The following is a 17,780-nucleotide window of genomic DNA, read 5'->3' on the forward strand; positions in this document are numbered from 1 at the left end:
TTGTTGACTCTTTTAGGGTCCATACAGACTGACTAGAGGATTTTAGCGTTCTGCCTGTAGAAGCAACTAATGTTATCCTATGTGTATGTAGCAGAGATGCACTTTGGAGCACAAACACAAGGGCAAGGACTGCAACCCATTAGGTGATAGATATAGCCAGGTGTGCATCATCCCTGTGCGACGCCCAGGCAGCAGGCAAGTGATGATGCAATCATAGTCTATAAAGAGGCAGCAAAGAAAAACAGAGAAAAGACAGGCGCCTCTGAGTTAGGACTGTAAAAGTTTAATGTTGCAGAGTACATTAAAAACTTACATAGGAGTAAGTGGATACAGATGCAAAGGTGATTCGGTGTCTGGGGTCTGCATGGGGACACTTCTGGGGTCCACTATAGTCGCTCATTTCGTGTTCCTGTTCAGCAGGAAGTGGTGATGATATAGAAGGATGAGTCAGAGGGCTGGACTGCAAGATGAGCCGAAGCATCTGCCGTCTGGGAACCACGTGTTTGCGACTCGTTTTGGAGCATGCGCACTGCGGTGGAATACCAGCGCGAGCTCCTTTGTCATGTAGTAGCTTTTTGACTTCCGTCTGGGTGGTTCCCAGATGGAAGACATTGCGGCTCATCTTGCGGTTCAGGAGCAGTCCCTTTGTGTAGCTAGGCTGTAAATAAATCTCATGCATGTGACTCAGGAGGAGTAGCAGAATGTGTTTTGGGGTGTATTTCTAAATATGCCTATGATGTGTGTTAGAAATAGCTTATTAATTGACAACTTTGTGTAAGAAAAAATTAATTTTCACTTACTTTCCTGCATTTTGCAAAAGCTTTTGGCAAAAAATCACATTTTCAAAAGATTCTCACGATGCCTTTCAGAGGCAATGTTTGATTTCCAAAATGTGGTAATTTTGTGGGTGTTTGCATTGTCCTGGTGCTCTAGGACCTCCAAAACACGTGATAGGCTGTCAGGAAATTGGATGCATAATTTATTTCCCTGGAATGCCTGAAGGTGCTCCTTGGATTGTGGGTCCCCCTATGCATCTGAGTTGTGAAAAAGTATCACATGCACATGGTATCCCCATAATAAGAAGGTATAGCAAAATGTGTTTTAGGGTATAATTCCAAGTATGCTCATGTTGTGTGTAAGAAATACATTTCTTAAATTTCCAAACAATTGTGACAAAAAAATACAACTTCAAAAAACTCACCATACCTCTTAATAATAACTTTGGACTGTCTACTTTCCAAAAAGAGGCCATTTGGGTGGTATTTGTACTGTCCTGGCATTTTAGGGGCGTCAAGAAATGAAATACATCAGGACCGATCAATTTTAAAATATTTATACAGTACCATGGCTTGGAGACTTTCAAAATGACTAATTAATATACACTGATTTGGATTACTTTTTTTACCAAAAAAGGTAGCAGAGTACATTTTGGCCTACATTTATGAAGAAAGGTTATTTATTTGCTAAATTTTATAACAAAAACTTTTTTTCTCAAAATGTTCTGTATTTTTTTTCATTTATATAGCAAAATTAATAAAAAAAAAAAAAAAAAGTGGTAATTACATACTACCAAAAGAAAGCTCTATCTGTTGAGCTAAATGATAAAAATTATATTGTGAAAGTGACTGGACTTGAAGTGGTTAACAAGCTGTTAGCAGACTTCAGCACTTCTTGAATTTTGTTGAAAGCCTACTGAAGACTGCTAGTAGGCAATCAACACTCTGATTAGGATCTATGTTCAACATTTACAAACAGGAGTTAAATGGTACTTTAAAAGCTTCAACAAAGCTTGCTGAAATCTCTGCAAATGCTTTGTCAAAGCTTGCTGTTCACACTCAATGTGAAACAGACCAAACAGTGCCTGCATCCAATCAGATGTTATCATTGTTCAAGTATTTTGATAGCTGGTGCATTTTGACATCTGTCCACTTTTTATTTTACTGTGTCCCTGTTTTAGATTTGATCTCACTTCCTGTTTTGAGAAACTGAAAACTACTGAAAATCTATCTAATGGAGCCCTGGTTAGCAATTAAAACCCATCAAAAGTTTAAATCTTTCCTCACTCCATGCAAAATTAGATACATATCTCAATACTGACTGATTACCATTATGTGTTATGTTAGAGCCCACAGCTATACAAAAACAGGCTGAGTATGGAAATATCGTGAGTGATATGCTGTACTTGCTGGACATTAATTCAGGGTCCTAGCATAAGACAAGGCTGCTAACAAATCTCCAAATATGCCTTTGCAGGAAAAAATGACCACGGGTCAGACTTGAAGATCGTCCTGCTATTAAATGGATGGAGGTGCAGTTAAAGAAAGAAAAAAAAAGACATGGCCAGTAAAAATTTGCTAATGTCTTGGGTGATATGATACAAATAAACATGGCGAATTGGGTATTACATGACATAGAAAGGTAATAAAAAAAAAAATAAAAATAGTGCCCAATGCACAAAATGTACAATTTCTCTTCAAGATGGCCTGGCTTTCTGTTTTATCCAGGATGCAGCATTTTATTGAATGTGAGTAGAAATACATTAGTCTAACTTGTGTGTTACATGATGAGCCCAAGCATGTCTTTCTTGATGTGCACAAAGCATTCTGTATTTAATAGGATGCTCAAGGAGTCAACTCGAGCAACAAATATGATAGAGCACATAGAATGTTGTAATCTATTTGGACAGCCCTTCTGGCACTATACTACCTGTAAGTATCTAGGAAAAGCAAACCTACATCTATTACTTTATTAAGAAGAGGGACTGAGCTATCCAGACACTGCTGAAGTCTTGCTCTGTTTCAGGAAGTCAGAATTTCACAGACACGTCTATCTACACCTGATGGCTATAAGCGAGAAAGAGCAAGATGCCTTGAAAAGCAATTTACATCAGGAGCTGAGCTTCCTGAGCACCTTGACAGATCTATATTGAGGTATTCAGATAAAAAGCAAGAACGCCTACAATTACAAAATAACTATAACTGCCTTTAAACTGCAAAGCCCATGGCCTATATCTTTCATCAAACATTTTGATTACACGCGTGTTGACATTCTTCTAAAGAAGTAAAAAGTCAGTAACCTTCAGCTTGTAAAGGTCAAGCCTCTATTAAATTCAGATGACCATTGTACTTCACTTTTTTAGCAGCCACCTTTCAAGGACATTTTATACGCATACACCGGTACTTGAGTGGCTCAAGGAACTTAGATGTCAGATTATCTGGCCTTAACATGGGGGCCATTCCCCGTAAGGGCAACTTGGGAAATATGTAGTAATTAAATAACCAAAGGTCATATCCAGCCAGCAAAAATTCAGTACAAAACAGAAAAAAAAAATTTGAGGATGGAATAAAAATGTAATACAAAGTGGAATAAAGAAGAAATAAAAATTTAAAGGAGAGTTGTCCCAGGTAATCTAAGATGACTGGAAGACTCTTGTGAATTATTTAAGCCCAGGGTGATGTGTCAGCTGACTCGATTGACACAGCAGAATCATAGTATCAGGAGAGATGCTGCATATATATACAATTTGCTATCTGCACAATGACAAAGCAGGTACACATTTTTAAAGAAGCATACAGAAGATTACGATTAAGTGATGAGGTTAACAGCACATTTATATTAGAAGGAAAAGAGAAAAAATAAACATTTTCTTGGAATATCCCCGTTAGAGTAGTGGGTAAAATGTCCAACAGGAGTGGTGATGCGACCCAGTGCACATCTTGCTCTATGTATATGTTCCCTGTAGAGCTGTTCACTGGTTGATACTGCTGTACAAGATGTGAGCTAGTTGTTTCTCTGGAAGACCGGATCTTGGGTATAGAAAATCCGGTGGCAACACTGCGAAGCATCAACAACCTCGAAAGGAGCTTGGACATTACCCAGCAGGTGCAGGCGGGGGCCAGTATAGAAGGGGTGGTGAAATAGAGGTACAAGTTCCATAGGTAGGTCGCTGGGTGATAGTTAGGAGGAGTAAAGGGAAGAACCTTAGGAAAGCTAGTCCTTAATTGGTACATCCCAACAAATATGGTAAGTTGCATGATGTTGGGGATATCAGTTTAATTGCCCCCCTCCCCTAGCTACCAGGGGAAAGACTGCTCTTGTAAAGAGGGGGGAAAGGATACAGGCAAGGTAAAGCAAGTATTGATGGTAGGGGACTCAATTATTAGGACAAATTGGGCAATCTGTCACAAAGACCATGATCGTCGATTGGTATGTTGTTTACCAGGTGTTGGTATTCAACATATCACTGATTGGATGGATGGATGGATTATTGGGGGGGGGGGTGGGGAGGACCCAGCTGTCGATGGTACCAGGTACCTGGAGAGCTAGGCTGACTCTTCAGCTGGCTACTAGCTCTACAGTTGGGACAGACTGCACCTAAATGAGGAGGGTGCAGTTCTTTTTGGGGGAGAAGATGGCAAAAAGGGGCTTTTTAACTAGGTGGAGGAGCGGGGGGGGGGGTAAGAGGAAGTGATAGCCAGCAGTGAGGGAAAGTCAGAGGGAGGTTATGGAGGCATTAGCAGTAGTATAACCATAACACCTAAACCTGGAGTGAGTGGCTTGGCAAAACAAAATTGCAGCCACAGAACAAAGGAGGAAATAATATGCCAAAAAGGTGTAATGTATATCAGCACAACTAAATAAATAAAGTATTGAAGTATCAAAAAATATTGTGGCTGCAATATCAAAGTGGTGAATCACTACACATAAAATCCATAAATATATAAAGTGATATTGCGCTACAATAAAGTGCTAATAACAAAAAAATTGCTGTTCTATTCTACTGAGGAAGTCACACGCCTATCAGCACCTGACGATACGTGTCTAGGGGGCGGAGACACCACGGGCGAGATCCAGCTACAGGACACAACTTCTCCTGCGTCTCCTAAACCGATTCAATGCCTACCCAGCCTGCACACCTTATGTGCCTACAAATGTGAGTTTTAATATATTTGGATTATTTAATAAAAACCTTATATACAGAGAGCACTAGATTTGTTTTCCATTTATTCCCATTTTATGACGGAGACTGGGGAAATACAGTGAGGACAGAGCCACCATAATTATCTGTGCAGCAACCAGGGAGCACTCAGGACCTAATGAGAGGATCGAGTCTACCCATTTGTCTGGGGATACTATAAAGCTGTTTTTGACCTAGTGGTGAAACACTGGTCAAATTATAAGGTGAGAGGCCATCCATCACTGGTGGTGGGATTGTGAGCACCTGAATGATCCATTACAGCAGCTGAACTTATTTTGGCACTTTAGAGACTGTTTATTCACTTGAAATCACTTTAATAGACTAGCACCTTGCACTTTTGATTTATCTTTTCAATTGATGCTATTAGGCTGATTTTGACATGTTATTTTAGTGTTCATGCTAAGGAGTCATATGGACACATATGTTTTATGTTAATTGATTTGTTAATTTCTTCAACCCTTTTAACTATTGCACCTTTGCACAGCACAGCAACTTTTGTTATTTGCACTGCACAGCAATTTTTTTGTTATTAGGAAATAATATGCACCTTTACAAAACTGAGGGGCATATTCACAATTACCGGAGCTAAGCTGATACTCGAGGAGAATTTATACTTTTTTGAAATATTAAAAACTTGGCTTGACAGCTCACATGACAGGCTGTCAACTATCCAAGGGTATTCCTTATATCGGAGGGACAGGAAGGGTAGAAGAGGGGGAGGGGTGTGCCTGTATATCAATAATTATTTATTGGTGAATGCGAGGGATGACACTGCAAATGCGGCAAGGAAGGAGGTGGATTTTCCTGTGGGTAGAGCTTCAAAGTAAAGGAACAAACGGGAGCTTAATAATGGGGGTATGTTACAGGCCCCCTAATCTGAAGGATGCGTAGAAGTTGGGTCTCCTATCACAGTTAGAAATTGTAGCAAGGCAGGACAATGCTATTATAATGGGGGACTATCCAGATATTGACTGGGCAGAAGGAACAGCTCGCTCATTTAAGGCTTGTCATTTCTTAAATGTCTTAAAGGACAACTTCATGTGCCAGTTGGTAGAGGGTGCCCTCAACATGCCCCCACCCCAAAACACTCTGTCCCCATGTTAAAGGGGACAAGGGCCTCTTCCTGACCACCCTGGGCAGTGGTTGTGGGGGTCTGTGGGTGGGGGGCTTAAAGGAATCTGGAAGCCCCCTTTAAAAAGGCTGCATGCTCAGATAAGGGCCTGGTATGGATTGGGGGGACCCCCATGCCATTTTTTTTTTTTAATTTTCTATTGTCAGCAATGTCAGTTTTGCTGCAGTAGGTTCTATCCACAGTACAGATGCGCCACTTTACAGGCAGACTAAGGGGACCCCCAGTCACTATACTTAAAGGAATTTTTTTATTGTTTCACTTTAAGCATCACTAAAATCACTGCTCCTGATATAAAAAATATTTTTTTTAAATGTAAAAAAACTTTCCGCTTTATCCCTAGGTATAAACCACCTATTACTCAACTCTATATACTATAGGAAGCAGCTAGTACCACTATGCATCCAACCATCTGTACAAAATGCAATAAGTATAGATATAGTCACAACAAAGTGCATTCAAATTAAAAGTGCAGAAATAAATATCTTAAAACAGTGTAAAAATCATCTATATATAATAAATTTACCTTAGTCCATCTTTTTTTTTAAATATATATACAGTCCATCAATAAATGATTCAATGTTCGTGAAAAATGTTCGTGAAAAAAAGGTTGTAGTCCCATAAACCATAAAAACAATTTATTTCCATATAAAAATCCATTCATATTTCAGAAGTAAAAAACTTGAGATGGGCAGTGATGTAATCCCGCTGGGACTAGGTGGACCTGTGTATGCAGAAGATTTTTTTACTTTTTTGTGACTTTATAATCTTTTTTTAAAAATAAAGATTTTTGAATTGAGCAGTAACCAGATTCCCATACCTTTTTATGGCCAATAAATTGCATATAAGCCTTCAAAATGGGAACTTTGGTCCCATAGACTTCAATAGGGTTTGCCTTTCAGGTCAGAAGTTTATCTCTGTTCAGTTCTGGTCCAAACCGAACAGGAGGGTGGTCAGTCCATCTCTACTAGAAACCTTGAAAACTGAGGAAAAATTTGAGTACTTTATGATCATATTAAATAAAGGTATTATTGCATGTATTCCAATGTACAATAAATATAAAAGAGCAAAGGTTAACTCTGGGTGGCTAAACTTTAATGTAAAAATATATATTAAAGAGATAAAAAAATAGCCTTTAAAAAATATAAGGCTCATTGTCGGTATTCATACACTACAAGTAATGTAATAAGAAGTGTAAGAGCACAATTAGGGGCAGCTAAAAATGAACATAAGACACACATAGTGGAGGAGAGTAAAAAAAAAAGTCCCCAAAATATTTAAAAGCAAGGTCAGAGTACATTGGTCCCATAAAGGATGATCAGGGTAAGTTGGTTACAAATGATAAGGAGAAGGCAACTGTACTAAACATATTCTTCTCCTCAGTTTTTATACAGGAAAAGGAGGGGTATTGAAATCAAGACTGTATTATTCTTTTCTATTTAGTGTTTCCTTATACGACTCTTCAATTCTTCCCCTTCTAGCCCTTAGTCTTCTCCTTTCCCCCTTTCTTGCCTCATTTTTTTCCCTTGGTTTCTCTCCTCTCTTTACTTTTTTTTTTTTTTTTTTTTGTTCTCAAGTCGTACCCTCCTACCTGGCTGTTTTTTTTTAGCTCAGAGGAGCCAAGTTATATCAAGGCAGATGGCACCCTTGGTGGGCCACTGCACTCTTTTCTATATGCTTTTTATACGGGTTTACATCTAATGGCTACATTCGGTACTGTTTCCCTAATGTTATTAAACTGGTTAGTGCCTTAGGTGCCTTGGTGGATGGGCCATTGTTTGACCCTCCACGCCCAGCCTATTTGGTTATATTAACAGAGATTTATGTTTCGCTTTTTTTTTTTGTAACCTGTGTTATTTGTCTTTATGAAGAAAAAGAAGGAAAATAAAGATTATATTAAAAAAAACACTGTATTAGTAATGCATCACTGAGTGTACCCTTGTGGCTAACAGAAGTCGGTGTTCGAAATAGACTTGAAAAGCTTGATGAAAATAAATCACCAAGACCAGATGGCTTACACCCGACAGTGTTCAAAGAACTTAGTGCTCAAAGAAGTTAGGTTATAGCCAGGCTGTTATTTCTAATTTTTATGGACAGCTTGATGATGGAAATCATACCAGCTGACTGACGAAAGGCCAACGTAGTACCAATATTTAAAAAAGGGCAAATAGTGTACATATATGTGGAAACTACAGGCCAGTCAGTCTAACATCGATAGATGTGAACTGTTGGAGGGGATGATAAATTACTATATCCAAGAATTTTCTGATGAAAACAACATCATTAGTAGTAATAGGCATAAGTTTGTGAAAGGTTGTATTTGCCAAACAAATCTGTTAACATTCTCTGAGGAAGTGAACCCTAATCCAGATAAGGGAAGGCCTCTGGACATGGTATAGCTGGATTTTGCAAAAGCATTCGATACTGTTCCACATACAGTAAATGCTTAATTTTTAAATTGAGGTCTGTAGGCATGGACCAGAAGGTGTATGCCTGGATAGAAAACTGGTTACAAGGGCGCATCCAAAGAGTGGTGATAAATAGCTAGTACCCAGGCTGGTCTGGAGTTGTGAGTGAGTACTACAGGGCTCTGTTCTGGAACCAATTCTGTTTAATTTATTCATAAATGATATTGAGGTTGGTATAAATAGTCCAAAAGGAGTTGTTCAATTACATGGCAAATGAGGTTTAGTGTTGAAAAAATATATAGTAATGTACTTGGGGGCTAAAAATATAAATGCAAATTACTTACTAGGGGAAGAATCTCTGGGGGAATCCAGGGTGGAAAAGATCTGGGGGGGTCCATAAAAATGTATTTACTCAAAAGAAAAAACAATAATCCTGCCACTTTACAAAACTCTGGTTCGAGCCACATCTTGAGTATGCAGTCTAGTTCTGGTCACTAATCCTCTGGAAGATGCTGGAGGAAATAGAGGGAGTCCGGAGAAGGGCCACCAAGATAATAAGGGGACTGGAGGACCTCTGTTACAAAGAACAATTACAAACATTAAATGTATTCTCCCTGGAGAAGAAATGCTTAAGAGGAGATATGATAGCTATATTCACATATCTCAATGGTAATTCTAGCATAGGGCATAAGCTATTTAGTCTCAGGGAGTGTAAGAAGACAAGGGGCCACTCAAAAATTGGAGGAAATGAAGTTTAACATTACACTGCGCAGGAGGTTTTTTGTAATTACATGTAGTACTTAAAGTGTTACTAAAACCACAACAGTAAAATCAGTCTGTATATGCAGTAAAGCATGCTTATTATACTCACTGCAGAACCTAAGGGGTTATTTTTAAGCATTGTGTAAAAAGGCTGTTTCATTCTGTCTTCTCTGATCTTCCCCTTCTTTTACTGGCCCCAGTTCATCTGCTGATAGCACAGAGCCCTAGGAGACACTCTGCACATTCTCAGTTTGGTGTTTATTGCTACAGAGTATTTTTTTTTGGGGGGGGGGGGTGCATGTGATCGGTACAGGGCCAATGAGCACTATCCAGACAGCCTCATAGGACAGTCAAAGAATAATGAAAACTCCTCTCACAAGTTTTAACCAGTGCTCAGATGGTAACTTATAGAAATCACAAGACTTCTATATACTGCTGATGAGAAAAGGCATTTGGCAGTTTATATTTACTAAAATACATGCATTTTCATGTTCTGTGTACTGTGGGAGACCAGACCACATATAGTGAATGCAGGGTCCTGGGTTTAGTAACACATGTTAAATATGCTTATATTTTTCCTTTCCTGGCCCTCCCCAGGTGTGGTCCCAGTCTTGGTTTTGTCCAGGAAGGATTTCAATGCAGAATTGGGAAAATTAATTTTAATTAGTGATTTTTACCACAGAGTACATATACATGCCTCAATGCCTGCCCTTGCAGAATCATTACCTGACCTGCATGCATTGCATCTGATACAATTACAGCTGTGACTGCTGCCAGACTGCCGAAGAAAAGAGTCTTGAGGGAACTGGTTCCATTAAAGGAGAAGCCTGCTGAAGAGAGGGATGAGGTAAATAAAAGTCCCTTTTCCTGAATCCCTGGGCAACAATGAGCATTTATCCCTTAAAGTGTGGGGTTGACCAATTGCAAGGTTAACTTTACCCTGGTGCGATGGAAAACGTGTATTGTAATAATGCAATGACAGTTCAAAACATCCCAGAGGGATGCCTGCTCAACTGGATACACTCAGGTTTTCCATTGATGTGAAGATGACAGGTATCAGCCAGGTTGACAGCGTCTTTTAAGAGGATGGAAAGCAGCCTTGCCATCCAGTGCCCATGCGGTAAGATGCCCAAGGGAGTTGCAACTCTATGCTTTCCTTCCTCATCAGGAATCATTCCCTACCCTGTGTACTGTCCCTAACATCCAAGGTACCTGTTCCTACTCTACCAACTCACAAAAAAACACCCCAAGCCCGGGAGCCAGGGTCTTAAATAGGCTCTGCCTAAATAGAGATGGCAAGGTATGGAACAAACTGAAAACATGGAAAGCAAAGTTTTTTTTTTCAGTTCTTTTCAAAGCCGTGTGGAATATGTTCTTTTGCAATGATAAGTAATATATCTATGACATGGTATTCAATCTACATAACATGAAGACCCTAATTGAGGATTTCTACGACTTAATGTAAAGCCTTAAACTATCGCAACTCTCAGCTGTAGACAAGCAAATCTTGGAATACAGTTCAAGTAACACTGTATTTCTCAATGCAGTTCTCAAACAAGAGAAATATGTATTTTTGCCACTGTCACCCCTTTTTTTGCCCTAGCCATAGAACCCTTTGCCATACATATCCGTACTTCCTCCATGATTAAAGGCCTTCCTATTGATACTATAGAAGAGCGTATGTCAGGACCTGGGCTTTTACCTGGGACCATTGGTGCATTTAGATTTTGTGCTGCCCTAGGCCTGACTAAACTTGCGCACCCCCTAATTTAAATATGACCCACCTCTTCCTGTAAATGCCACACCCCTTCCTGTTTATGTCATCTGTAAACCACAGACCACAATCACAGTCTATCAGTGCCCACCAGGGCAGCCTCATCAGTTCCCATAAGTTCAGCCTCATTAGTGCCCATCAGGGCAGCCTCATTAGTGCCCATCAGTGCTGTTTATAAGTACCCACCATTGTCGCCTCATCAGTGGCCTTCAGAGCAGCATATTAGTGCCCATCAGTGCAGCCTATTAGCGCCCATCAGTGCAGCAAACCAGTGCCCATCAGTGCAGCTTTATGTCACTGGATTAGTAAGATTACTTCTTTCTTTCAAGATATTTGGACTTGTGTTTGCTGCCACTTATTGTAATCATAGGATTATTTCACTTATTTGTATAATGAATAGAAAGTCTAGAGTCATTATACAAATAAGTGAAATAATCAGTGGCAGCAAACACAAGTCCAAATATCTTATAAGATTGGAGTAATCTTACTAATCCAGTGACATATTGCGATAGCACGTATGAGGTGAGCAAGTCCAAAATATTATTGAAATCGTATACAATTAAAAGTCTTAATTGTATATGATGCAATTCAATATGCTCGCTCAAGGACAAGGATGTTTAAAGAAATGAAATTATATTATTGACATGATGCCTGCCATACCTGGGGGTGGAGGAGGGTAGGCGGAGCATTAGGCTGCAGTGCCACCCTTATTAGCATTGGCGGCCATCGGGCCAGTTGTATTAAGTTTGGTCGGAGGCCTGCGGTCTGTCCGAATGTTCTGACCAGCCAGTATTATCATACCGGCAGGTAGCAGTGTGACTGCTTTATGGGGGTGCCAGACTGATTTGCCTCTTGGACCCTGCCTTCCAGGCCAGAAAAAAAATATTATAAAATATTTACAAAAATGTGAGGGGTGTACTCACTTTTGTGAGATACTGTATGTATGTATGTATGTATGTATGTATATATATATATATATATATATATATATATATATATAGGCCAAAAACCCATATTGGCAAGTCTGGCCCTATATACCAGGTATATTGATGATATGCTATCCTGATCATCTACAGTGGATCAGCTGAGGACCTAAGCGGCTTCCTTTCTAATTGTAACAAGAACTCCTTTGGAATAGGTTTCACACATGTAGTGGATGACACCTGTCTGGTCTTTCTAGATGTAGAACTCCAAGTAGACACAGATGGCAATACAGTATATTTTTCAGAACACACTTTAACCACTTAAGCCCCGGAAGATTTTACCCCCATTCCGACCAGGGGGTATTTTGCGATTCGGCACTGCGTGACTTTAACGGAGAATTGCGCGGTCGTGCGACGCTGTACCTAAACGAATTTGGCGTCCTTTTTTTCCCACAAACAGAGCTTTCTTTTGGCGGTATTTGATCACCTGTGCGATTTTTTGATCACGCGCTATAAACAAAAAAAGAGCGTCCATTTTGCAAAAATAGCAATATTTTTCCCTTTTTTTTATATGAAATTCCCCCAAAAAAAAATGTAAAAATCAAAATTTTTTAAAATTTTCGGCCAATTTGTTTTATGCTACCTATGTTTGGTAAAAAAAATCGCAAAAAGCGTATTTTGATTGGTTTGCGCAAAAGTTATTGTGTTTACTAACTAAGGGAAAGATTTTTGTCATTTTTGTTGTTGTTTTTTTTAACGCGTAATGGCGGCGATCTGCGATTTTTTTTGCGGTACTGCGACATTGCGGCGGACAGATCGGACCCTTGACTGACATTTTTGACACTTTTGGGGTTACCAGTGACATTTCTACAGTAATCAGTGCTATATATATGCACTGTTACTGTAAAAATACACTGGTAGTGAAGGGGTTAACTTTATTTGAGAGGGAGGGGCTGTGTGTGTCCCTAGGGGCGTGATTCTAACTGTGATTGGCTGGGGCTTCAGCTGTATGCAGACTGATCAACGGATCTACATAGTAGATCCAGATGATCAGCTCTCATACAGCGAGGAGAATGACAGGCAGCTTGTTTACACAAGCTGCCTGACATTCTCCTTCTCCCCCGCCGATCGCAGAGTGGCCGGCGGACATCGGGTCCGCCGGTCACACGCGCGGGGGGGTCCGTGACCACTCGGGAGCGGGAGCGCGCCTCCGGGGGCGCGCGCTCGCTCCCTAGACCCTCACAAGCTAGTGACGTAGCCCTACGTCACTTTGCCTGTGAGGGGCTGACCGCCGACGTAGATAGTCGTGCGGCGGTCGGCAAGTGGTTAAACAGGGTGCAGGGAATTCCTACTTACAGGCTAGAAGTAACCATTAGCACAGGAGGATCTGAAATTTCCCATTCAGGCAATTCTGTAGGTTGCATAGAACCTGCACAAGGAAGGATGACTATGAAGAATAAGGGGCAATCCTTAGGAAGAAATTCCTAGAGAAAGGATATAATGAAGCCCACATGGAAGAAGTATATATGAAGTACTGGATAAGGAGGATTTCCCACAAGGGCTACAACAAGATAAAAAGAGATGCTGGGTTTGACAACAAAGTTTAGCAATGAAAGTTATAGTGAAAGATATTCTTGATCTTATCTGTTTCAAGATTCTTAAAGTTTAAGTTCCCCTTTACAGAAAATCTATAAGGTAAACTTATACTGGACCCCCTTCCGCATCCCCCCACTGACCTTGAGTCCCACGATCACCCGCTGTGAGACATTGGGTCGCCACTTTGCCGGTCCAGGGATTTGAAATCTTTGTGATTTAATCTCCTAAATGTACCTCTCTGTATGTAAGGATGGAAGGCATTTTAATTGGTCGGCACCGTCACATGGAAATCGCTGATCAATCAGAACCCGCCTAGCCCGTTCTGTCAGTGCTGGAGAAAAGGAGAGAAAGCCATGGGGATTTCAATTTCCTGGACCAGTAAAGCGGTGACCCAATGTCTCACAGTGGTTGATTGCAGGACTCCAGGTCAGTGGGACCAGGGGGGATGAGGAAGAGGGTCCAGTGTAATTTCACCTTACAGATTTTCTGTAAAGGTGAATGTATATTTTAAGTAAAATGCTTGTTTACTTTGCTACAGTCTGGTGTCTGTGTAACTGTACTATCACTTTGAAATATGCCTTAACCCAGGTTGTCAGAGGTATCAGGAGGCTTGCAAGTTCAGGGCAACCTTTGGGGTCAGTCATCTTCCAGCGGCCCTTACAGGGGTGTTGCTACAAGTGTTTGTAGGACTCTTCCATATTTGCACCGTAACAATAGTTTCACTACGTAATTTGACTAAAACCAATGTCTAACTCAAAGATTTGACCCTGCTCTGCACATAATATTAATACAAATGTTTTCCCCTTTTTAACCCCATTTATACCTTCATTTAAACAAGTCAAAGTGTGGCAAGGAGGGGGCATTGTATTGCTCTAACCCTCTAATGAACACACTACCATTCTGCAACTCTGTGTATTGCATGCTGTGTATTTGCTTTGTGGCAGGAAGAGGGCTGCGCTGCAACTGCCCTGCACAGCATGCAATACACAGAGTTGCAGAATGGTCACTATGACCATGGAAAGTGTATACCCCCGTCCACTGCCTTTTCAGCTACAGTGGGTGCAGTTGAGGTGGATGCTATCACGTACCTGGAGGTGAGCCTGAACGGTGAGGAAGCCTCTGACTCGGGACCCCTGATAGTGCAGACAGGAGGTGCCGAGTATAGAGTAGCACGAGTGCCTGATGTAGCTGGAAGCAGGCTGAAGTCCACAGACAGGGATAGCCGGGTAAGTCCAGAGCAGGTATGCAGGCAACAGGTGATGGTGGCAGGAGTGTAGTGAGACAAGCCGGGTCAGAAGCCAAACGGTCATACAGGAGACAGAAGGAGCAGACTGGAGCGGAGGTCAAGGGACAAGCCGAGGTTGGTGCAGGCGGAGAGCAGAGGATAGTCAGGACAAGCCGGGTCTGGTACTGGTAAACAGGATACAGGTAGCAGGTTCAGGTCAACAAGGCTGAAGACAAAGCAGCACTGGAGCTGAGCAAAGGCTGGGTTTAAATAGCCTATTTGGCGCCAGCATCTGTCATGTTGCGTGCTTGCGTACTTGCATGTGCGCGTGCGTTCACGCATTCACCAAGTCTCGGCGGGATTGAACAGAAACACAACTCTGAACAGCAAGCCTCTTCTTACAGATGCATTGTTTTACGGCTCCTAGCCGCTAGTGTAAACAAGCCCAAAAAGGGAAATCATTAAATAAAATGTGCACTTTTGATAAGTTAAAACCTACCTTATTTTTCAGATGAAAAAAAAAATGGATTTTTGTAAGATCTTACCGTAAAATCCTTTTCTCTTAAGCTCATTGACAGACGTAGTCCTCCTTGATTAATATCAACTCGGGTTATACTGCCCTCTACAGGAGTAGGACTAGACAGGAAAGAAAACGTTCTGGCCACACCTTAGGGGCAGTCCCAGAGGGTATATCCTCTCACTTCCTGCTACAGCAAATCAGTTATGTCACAAAGCAGTGTTTAGAGAATTTAACCCAACCCAACTCAGAAAACAGAGGGGCGGGTACTACGTCTGTCAATGAGCTTAAGAGAAAAGGATTTTACGGTAAGATCTTACAAAAATCCATTTTTCTCTGTCGCTCATTGACAGACGTAGTCCTCCTTGATTAATATCTTGATATAACTCGGGACATCCCAAAGCAGTGCCACAAATGAGGGGTGGGATAACAGAAATCAAAATCCAGAAGGCCCAACAGGAGCCAACCAGAAGCATCAAGGACTCATCGAGCAAAAAGATGAGACCTAAGTGAAAAAACCCAACAAACCCTCGAGGTAGACCAACGGTTTCCTCAAATTGCGGCCTGCAAAACCTTGCGGCCAAATGAAGCATCCGACGATGCCATCACATCAACTTTATAAAATTTTGTAAAGGTATGAACCGACGATCAAGTAATCGCCTTGAAAACCTGGACCCCTGATGCCTGATGGTGGAAGGCCCAGGAAACACTAAGCGCCCGAATAGAGTGCGCCTTAACAGGGAACGGAGGATTCCGACCCTTAAATAGAACAAGCCTGTACCACTGTCTGTCTAATCCATTTGGAGATAGTCGCGGCAGATGCAGGCAACCCCTTTCTGGGGCCATCCGTGATCACAAAAAGTGAATCCGTTTTACGGAATGATTCCGTAGTCTTCAGGTATACCTTGATTGCCCGAACTACATCCAAGGAATGCAACGCACATTCCCGAGGATGATTGGGCTTAGGACACAAGGAAGGTAGCACAATATCTTCATTCAGATGAAAATCTGAATCCACCTTAGGAAGAAAGGATGGCTTCGGATGAAGAACTCCCTTATCCCTATGAACCACTAGATATGGGGAATGGCATGATAATGCAGCCAGTTCTGACACCGTGCGTGCAGAAGTGATAGCCACCAAGAAGGCCACCTTCTGGGATAATGTAAGCAAGGGAATCTCCCTGATATTTTCAAATGGAGGTTTCTGCAGAACCGACAAAACCAAATTAAGATCCCAGGGCGGTAAGGGCGCGAGCACTGGCGGAGCCAAGTGTCGCACCCCCTGGATGAAATTCCGCACCAAGGAATGAGTAGCCAGCGGCTTCTGAAAGAAGATTGCTAACGCTGAAACCTGACCCTTGATGGTGCTCAAGGATAGTTTCTGCTCAACCCCCTTTTGCAGAAAAGCCAAAATTCGGGTCACCAAATAGGTACGTGGGGGAAATCCCAAAGATTCCCACCACGCAATATAAGTCTTCCATGTGCGATAATAGACTTTGCTGGAAGTCGCTTTCCTTGCTTTAATTAGAGTAGGAATAACTGAAGCTGACAATCCTCTGTCCTTCAGTACCTGGGTCTCAATGGCCAGGCCGTTAAAACCAGCGACTGTAAAGCATGATGGAAGATCGGTCCTTGAGACCGCAGATCCTCCCTGAGAGGAAGTCTCCAAGGAGCGTCCGCGACTAGCCTGTCCAAGTCGGCGTACCCGGCTTGACGAGGCCAGCCCGGAATTTCCAGGATAACTGGAGTTCCCTCCACCTCTATCCTGTGGAGAAATCTCAGCAGCAACTTGAGAGGGGGGAAGACATATAATAGCTGATACTGCCCCTACGGGGCGCTCAGCGCGTCTGCTGCGTCCGCTAGAGGATCGCGGGCACGAGCCCTGTTGAGCCGACATGCCAACAGATCCATATCCGGGGTGCCCCAATGAAGGGACAGCTGGTGAAATACCTCTGGATGAAGAGACTATTCCTCTTGATCCAGAATCTGACGGCAGAGATAATCTGCCTGTCCACTCCCGGGATGAATATCGCGGAGAGAGCTGGAACAACTGTTCCGCCCAATAAAGAATGTTGGCCACTTCTATGGCCGCCAGGGCACTCTTGGTGCCCCTTGGTGATTGACATAAGTCATGACCGTGGCATAGTCCGATTGGATCCAAACCGGGCTGCCCTGGAACTGCTCGGTCCAGTAAATCGGACAAAGTCTGATCGCTCTAAGTTCCAACACATTTATCGGTAACCTGGAATTTATCAGAAGAAATGACTTCCCCTGGCTGAGCATCGGAGACCGAAGCCACCAGACCAGAGCCTCCCTGGTCCGCTCGCTCAATCGGATCCGATTGTCCAGGGAATCGGGATTCCAATTCCATTTGAGAAGAATCTCCTCTTGGAGAATTCGGGTATGAGACTGGGCAAACGGTACTGCCTCTAAGGAGGCGACCATCAGTCCCAGCCAGTTGACGGACA

The sequence above is a fragment of the Pelophylax lessonae genome, assembly GCF_965119305.1.
Source record: "Pelophylax lessonae genome assembly, chromosome: 11".
Lineage (NCBI taxonomy): Eukaryota > Metazoa > Chordata > Amphibia > Anura > Ranidae > Pelophylax > Pelophylax lessonae.